Consider the following 6,707-nt stretch of genomic DNA (forward strand, 5'->3'; position numbering starts at 1 on the left):
GACTGGATGGCAAAAGGGGGTATGAGAACCGAATGAAGCCTAAAAATGACGATGGCGGAGTTATGTCGAAGTCGGGGAGGGGGGAGGTCTTGCTTGGAGGGTTTTGTTATTTGGGGTAATTTTTGCTAGCTGCGCCACAAGCGTACGTAATAAAATAATTTTTTTTATATTTCTTTATAGAGGGAGTAGATATTAAATTAAGTTTGCAAAAGCTGGATGTTAAAGTAGCTATATGTGAATTAAAATTATAATTTTTGTCTATTAAAAGCATAGAAGGTGGCGTATGTGTGTGTGCGCGCGCAGTGGTCGGAGATGGACAGTCGTGCTCTATGCTGCACTGTTCTGACTACAGGTGATGTGTGGCCTGCCGTTTAGGTCACTTGAAGTCAGCTTAGTCTGAGGACACTTTAATTAAGGTCCAGCTTATTAATTAACATAACAGGGCATTTGGTCTAGTGGTATGATTCTCGCTTTGGGTGCGAGAGGTCCCGAGTTCGATTCTCGGAATGCCCCTTTTTTTCTTCCTTTTGTCAATTTTATTTTGCTTGCATAGGTCTTCTTTTTGCGGGAGTTCTGGATAGGTCTCTTTTTTTTGCGGGGAAAAGGGAGATTTCTATTACTCAAGAAGGCAAATCAGTCATAACCAAGTTTACAATGTCACGTATACTCGAGCCCAGCCACACGCCACATCCTCACGTGGCTAACTTTATTTTGCGAGCGACTAATAAAAGTAATAGAGATCTCCCTAGCTTCAGCATCCTTCATCCTCTTGATCTCTTCAACTGGCACGCGGTGCCTCGAGCGGTCCCTTCTCGAAGCGTTCAACATATTCACAGCTTTCACACTATCCATCTTAATGATAATGGGCAAGTCAGACCGGTGTAGGGCCAATTCGAGCCCCTCCCTACATGCAGCCAACTCGTCTTCCAGGGCATTATCACATGTGCGATTTTCCCTACAAGCAGTGAAAATTATGCCTCCCCGGTCTGACCGCAGGACCATGCCTCCTCCAGTTGCTCCTGTTGCTGGTACATAGCTACCATCAACATTCAATTTTGTCCAGCTGGCTGGAGGTAACACCCACCACACTTCGGCCTTCTGTTGTCCATGTTGTGGTGGCGCCAAAGCATCAACCTGAACCACCATCTCCCCTTTCTCCATGTTACTTTGGGGCCAGTGGTGGATGCATAACAAGGAATTGATGTAGCCTTGTAAAAATCTAAGTGATGCTTCCGTTGTGGGTGGGGACTTGCCATGAGTTATTTCATTCCGCACATACCACACACGCCACATTGTCATGAGGACAATCATACGTGTAGTATCAGATAGCGGTTCCAAAAGTGAGAACAACCATTCTGGGCCGGTGTGCATGACGTCCTCCACCTTGGGTATGGGCCAGTCACGTGCCATAGCACGCCACAACTCTTTCACTAGGGGGCACCTGCACATAGCGTGGAAACCATCCTCTCGTTCCACACCACAAAGGGGACGCACATCAAAGAGTTCGAGGTGTCGAGAGAATTTATTTGCCCAAGTAGCGAGCGAGTTGGAAACCAGCCTCCATGCAAAGACTCGTACCATTGGGGGAGCAGGGCACCCCCATATGATCTTCTAGATGGCGCGATGACCATCCGGTGCCCTGCTCGTTGCGGTCGCCAATGGACGCCTGCGCTCGTCCATGACAAGGCGATATGCGGAGCGAACGGTGAAGATGCCGTTCTTCTCTGAGGCCCATGCGATAACGTCGTCGGTGATGTGGGGTGGCGTGCGAATGCTGGTGATGGTCGCGACATCCGCCGGGAGAAAATACTGTCGCAGCACATTCGTACGCCAGGCGCCGGACTCGTCCAGAAGCTCTGAGACCCGCCGAAGATGGCAAGTCCCTTGCCGCGTGATCGGCTGCCCCGTCGGTTCCGTTGGGAGCCAACGGTCACGCCATATGCGTATATTCCGGCCATCACCGACGCGCCATACAATCCCCTTCTTGAGGAGCTCGAGGCCGTACTGAATGGTCTGCCACGTGGGAGAGGCGTTCCCCGAGAAGACAGTGTCCTCAAGTCGACCGTCTGGATAATATCTGGTTTTAAGGACCTGCGCACATAAACTATTAGGGTTAGAAAGAAGTCGCCACGCCTGTCGCGCCAATAAGGCTTGGTTAAAGAGACGGAAGTCTTTAAACCCCAAGCCGCCCTTCATTTTATGTGCAAGAATATTTGGCCAAGCTGTCCAATGTGTTTTCCTTTTTTCCTCAGACGAACCCTACCAGAAATTCCGCACCATCCTGTTGAGGTCATTGCACACTGACATTGGGAGTTTAAAAACCTCCATAATATATGTTGGGATCGCCTGTGCAACAGCCTTGATCATAATCTCCTTACCAGCCAGTGACAACGTATCTCCCCATGCAATGATCCGCTTGAAAAGCCTCGGCTGCAAATTCTGAAATTTCCCCCGAGACATACGCCCGTCAGGGGTAGGCAGGCCCAAATACTTTTCCTCAAAAGTGGTTAGGCTGACATGGAGCATCGCACGAACCTTCTCTTGATTGTTCTCGGTACAAGATTTACCAAACAGTACGCTGCATTTGGCCGGATTAATACACTGCCCTGTTGCTTTCTCATACGTGTTGAGTAGCTCATGGACCTTCATTGCTTGTTCCTCCTCTGCTTTGAAAAATAAAAGCGTGTCGTCTGTAAACAACAAGTGGGAGACACCAGGAGCCCGTCTGCACACCTTTAGCAGGGTAAAGTCGCCCCTATCTTCTCCATCCTTCAACAAAGCCGAGAGCCCGTCAGCCACAAAAAGGAACAAAAACGGGGAGAGAGGGTCACCTTGCCAAAGCCCACGCGTCGGTGCAAACGAATCCAAGAGGGTCCCATTAAATTTAATTGTATATCTCACCGAGGTGACACAAGTCATAATCCAGTCCACTCACCGGCGAGCAAAACCCATCTTTTGCATCGTTCGCTTCAAGAAGGTCCAATCTACCCCGGCATAAGCTTTGGACAGATCCATTTTTAAGCGCAGAAACTTTTTTCCGGGTCTTTCTCTTGCTGAATATGATGTATACACTCAAAAGCAACTAGAGCATTATTAGTGATCAGTCGTCCAGGGACAAAAGCACTCTGAGCAGGTGAAATAATGTCATCCAAAAAAGGCCTCAACCGATTAACCAAGCATTTAACAACTACCTTGTAAACGACATTGCACAAACTGATAGGTCTGAACTCGGTGAGTTTTTCTGGGTTATTTACCTTAGGGATGAGAACAATGGAGGTGTTGTTCACCCCATCCGGCATTACGCCCGTCCTGAAGAATTCTTTCACACCGCTGATTACGTTCTCTCTCATGACCGCCCAATTCCTCTGGAAGAAGCGGGCAGGAAACCCATCTGGCCCGGGGGCTTTAAGCGGCCCTATCTGGAACAATGCATCTGCAATCTTCTTGTCCGAGAACTCTGCACATAGCTGGACATTCATGTCATTAGCAACTCATGTATTAATCAAATCAATAACCGGATCAGCACATAATGACGTATCTGCGGCGAACAGTGAGGCGAAATAAGAAGTCGCCATAGCAGTCATGGACACATGGTCTTTGTGGGTAACTCTGGCGTCATCCACAAGGGCCTTGATGCGATTTTTCCGTGCCCTCCAAACCGCTTTCCGGTGAAAGAACTGTGTGTTTCAGTCTCCCTCACGCAGCCAAGCAATGCGAGATCTCTGCATCCACAACATTTCTTCATGGTACAGTAGTTCATTCAAACGATCATTGACCTCCCTTATCTCTTTGCGGTATGTATTCATAGACATGAGCTCCTCAAGGCGAGAACGAGATTTATTAATTTCTTTCATCACATTACCAAATTTCTTGCGGCTCCAGTCTCGGTTCTGGAACCGTGACTAAAGTATCGTTACTAAAGCCTCCCCCTTTAGTCCCGGTTCTTACACAAACCGGGACTAAAGGTCGTTCACGTGGCCGCTGTCTGTAACACCAACCGGGACTAAAGGTAATTTTATGAAAAAAATGATTTTTTTAACTTTTTATTTTTTTATTTTCAAATTTTTGAATTATTTTTCAATTTAATTTCTAATCACCCATCATCACTGCTCTATTTAACCTCTAATCTCTAATCACCCATCATCATTCCAAATCATCTAATTTCCCGGCCGGTCACCCATCCTCTCACTACTCCAGTCTGAGCACGCTAAACTTTCAGGTTCTATTCCCCCTCGTTTCCAAGTTTGCACTTGTTGTTTTCCTGACAATAGTAAGATGTCAATCCTATTAACCCTCATGAGTTTAGCTATCGCATAAAGTCACACGTTTCACTGTTTGAGTTTGAAACTATTATTCTAAAAAACAATAATTATTTAGTAACACTAATATTTCTTAAATAAGTAGTTTGACCACACTTTGACCAGATTTGACCAAAACTCAAAAAATTGAAATAATTATTTAGTAACACTAATATTCTTGAATAATTATGTAGTAACACTAATATTTCTTGAATAAGTAGTTTGACCACAGTTTGATCAGATTTGACCAAAATTCAAAAAAACTGTAGTAATTATTTAGTAACACTAATATTCTTGAATAATTATTTTAGTAACACTAATACTTCTTGAATAAGTAGTTTGACCATAGTTTGACCAGATTTAACCAAAATTCAAAAAAAAACTGAAATTTGAGCATAACTTTTTTTTCTTTTAGAATTTGAGGATTCTAAAAGATTTCAAACAGGCCATAGGCTGTCAAAATCGGATGTGGATTTTCATGCTGAACATTTTGATATATTATACGTTTTTTTCCGACATCGTATGCAAAAGTTATAGCCGTTTTACTTTTTCATGACACTTTTTTGCAAAACATGTCAAAATTTAAGTTTTTTAATTTTCCTAACTAGTAGATGTAGTAATATAACTACATCTCGAAGAAACATGTCTCAAATCAGGACTAAAGGTCTAATCTCGAACCGGGACTAAAGGCCATCGCACCCTTTAGAACCGGGACTAATGGGCTTATCTGACCCGAACGAAAGCCCTGTTTTCTACTAGTGGAGTCTCCTACTGAGTAATATTAAATCCTTGATAAGAACCCCATATATAGATCAAAACCATGTGGTCATCTGTTCAAAGTTGTGATCAGAAACGTGCTTCCAAAACAAATATATATTCCTAATAACATGTCAATAATTTGCCACCAAGTATTTTGTGATTTGTAGCTGTACTACACATGTGTGGTATCCTCGAAGACAATGCGAAGGTGCAATCCATTGTTCTGCCTTGCATCTTAAGCAGAACCCCATATAGTAGATCAAAACCACGTGGTCATCTGTTACTTGTGATCAGAAACGTGCATTCCAAAGTCCAAAACAATATAGATTCCTAATAACATGTCACTAATTTGCCACTAAATATTTTGTGATTGTAGCTATCTTACATATGTTTGCTATCCTCCAAGACAGTCCGAAGGTGTATGCACACAAAAGATTCGGAGTTCTATGAGAATAATAAGGAAAAGGAAGTGAAGGATACTAGTAATGAATAGTAGCCTACAGAGTTGTGCCACTGCGTGCGGCTTGTGAACATATATATAGCTGGGCCGATATCACTACCAAACGCTAGAATACCATCTGGCCTTAGCGTTGGTTCATCTCGGAGCTCTGATCCGTGTCACCCGACTGCGACACCGGCTGACTGGTGCTCCCATTTCCACCCCCCGCCGGCGCATCATTCAAAGCGGCCTGCGTCGGGAACCGTGCTGGATGCAACGGTGGCGGGCGCCCCAGGAACGGGCGGGGCCGCTTGGCGATGGCCCGGCCTTGGAACGGGCGGGGAGCGAACGGGCGCCCCAGGTCGCGCGAAGCCGGCGGGAGAAACCCGAAGCGTTGCCTCGCGAGCGGGCGCTCCTGGAACGGCCGCGGCCGGGGCAATGCCAACGGTCCTTGTTGGAAGGTGAGCGGCGCCGGCGGCGGGCGGTGCTGGTGGTGCTGGAGCGCATGTGGTGGCAGATCGCCTATGGCCACCAGGTACTCCGCGGCGAGGCGGCCGGCCTCCATGAGCACCGCCTCCCTCCTTTGCGGCGTCATCTGCTCCTGCTGCTGTGGCGGCGGCTGGCGGTAGGCCATGTTGCTCCCGTCGCGGAAGCAGGCGCCGCCGTGGACGTAGTACGCGCCGGATGGGGCCGTGCTGGGACGGGGCGCGTAGCCTCCTCCGGGCTGCATCGGTCTTGGTCGCCGTGTGCAAAGCTCGCGCTGTTTGAAGCAGCGCAGAGAACGATAAAGCTCGACACGATCCAACTCGACGCGAGGTCAGCGTTGCCACGAGGGCCGGTTCCTGATTTTAAAGGCTGTCGGACTCCGAGCCGGTGGCGGGTTCGAGGCCTTGAATCTTACGCAACGGCTAGCAAGTCGGACGCGAGTCACAACAATTTCAAATCGATCCTGTAGCTGGACAAGGTAGAGCAACATATCTGCAGAGGCTGGCCGGCATATCCAGTCAGCGAACAGTACGTAATGCGAACATGGTGGCTTTGCTTTCTTGACACAAATAGCTAGGGTGAGCGAGCTTGAGAAAGGGAGACATCTTTCAGTATAATCGCTCAAGTGTAAATATCAGATCAAACGTAAGCAAACACCAGAGAGATGAACCTTGCAGTTTGAACAATGAACAAGACAAACATTCCCTGTCCCCTCTATCAAATGA

General features: G+C 46.9%; 1 non-coding gene across 1 annotated transcript; it reads left to right on the plus strand.

Moving 5' to 3' along the window:
• The first annotated feature begins 441 nt into the window (after positions 1–441).
• Positions 442–513, plus strand: TRNAP-UGG (transfer RNA proline (anticodon UGG)). The gene has a single exon. It is a non-coding gene; the product is annotated as a tRNA-Pro (tRNA).
• Positions 514–6,707: the final 6,194 nt, after the last annotated feature.

Source organism: Triticum aestivum, chromosome 6A (genome assembly GCF_018294505.1).
Source record: "Triticum aestivum cultivar Chinese Spring chromosome 6A, IWGSC CS RefSeq v2.1, whole genome shotgun sequence".
Classification (NCBI taxonomy): Eukaryota; Viridiplantae; Streptophyta; class Magnoliopsida; order Poales; family Poaceae; genus Triticum; species Triticum aestivum.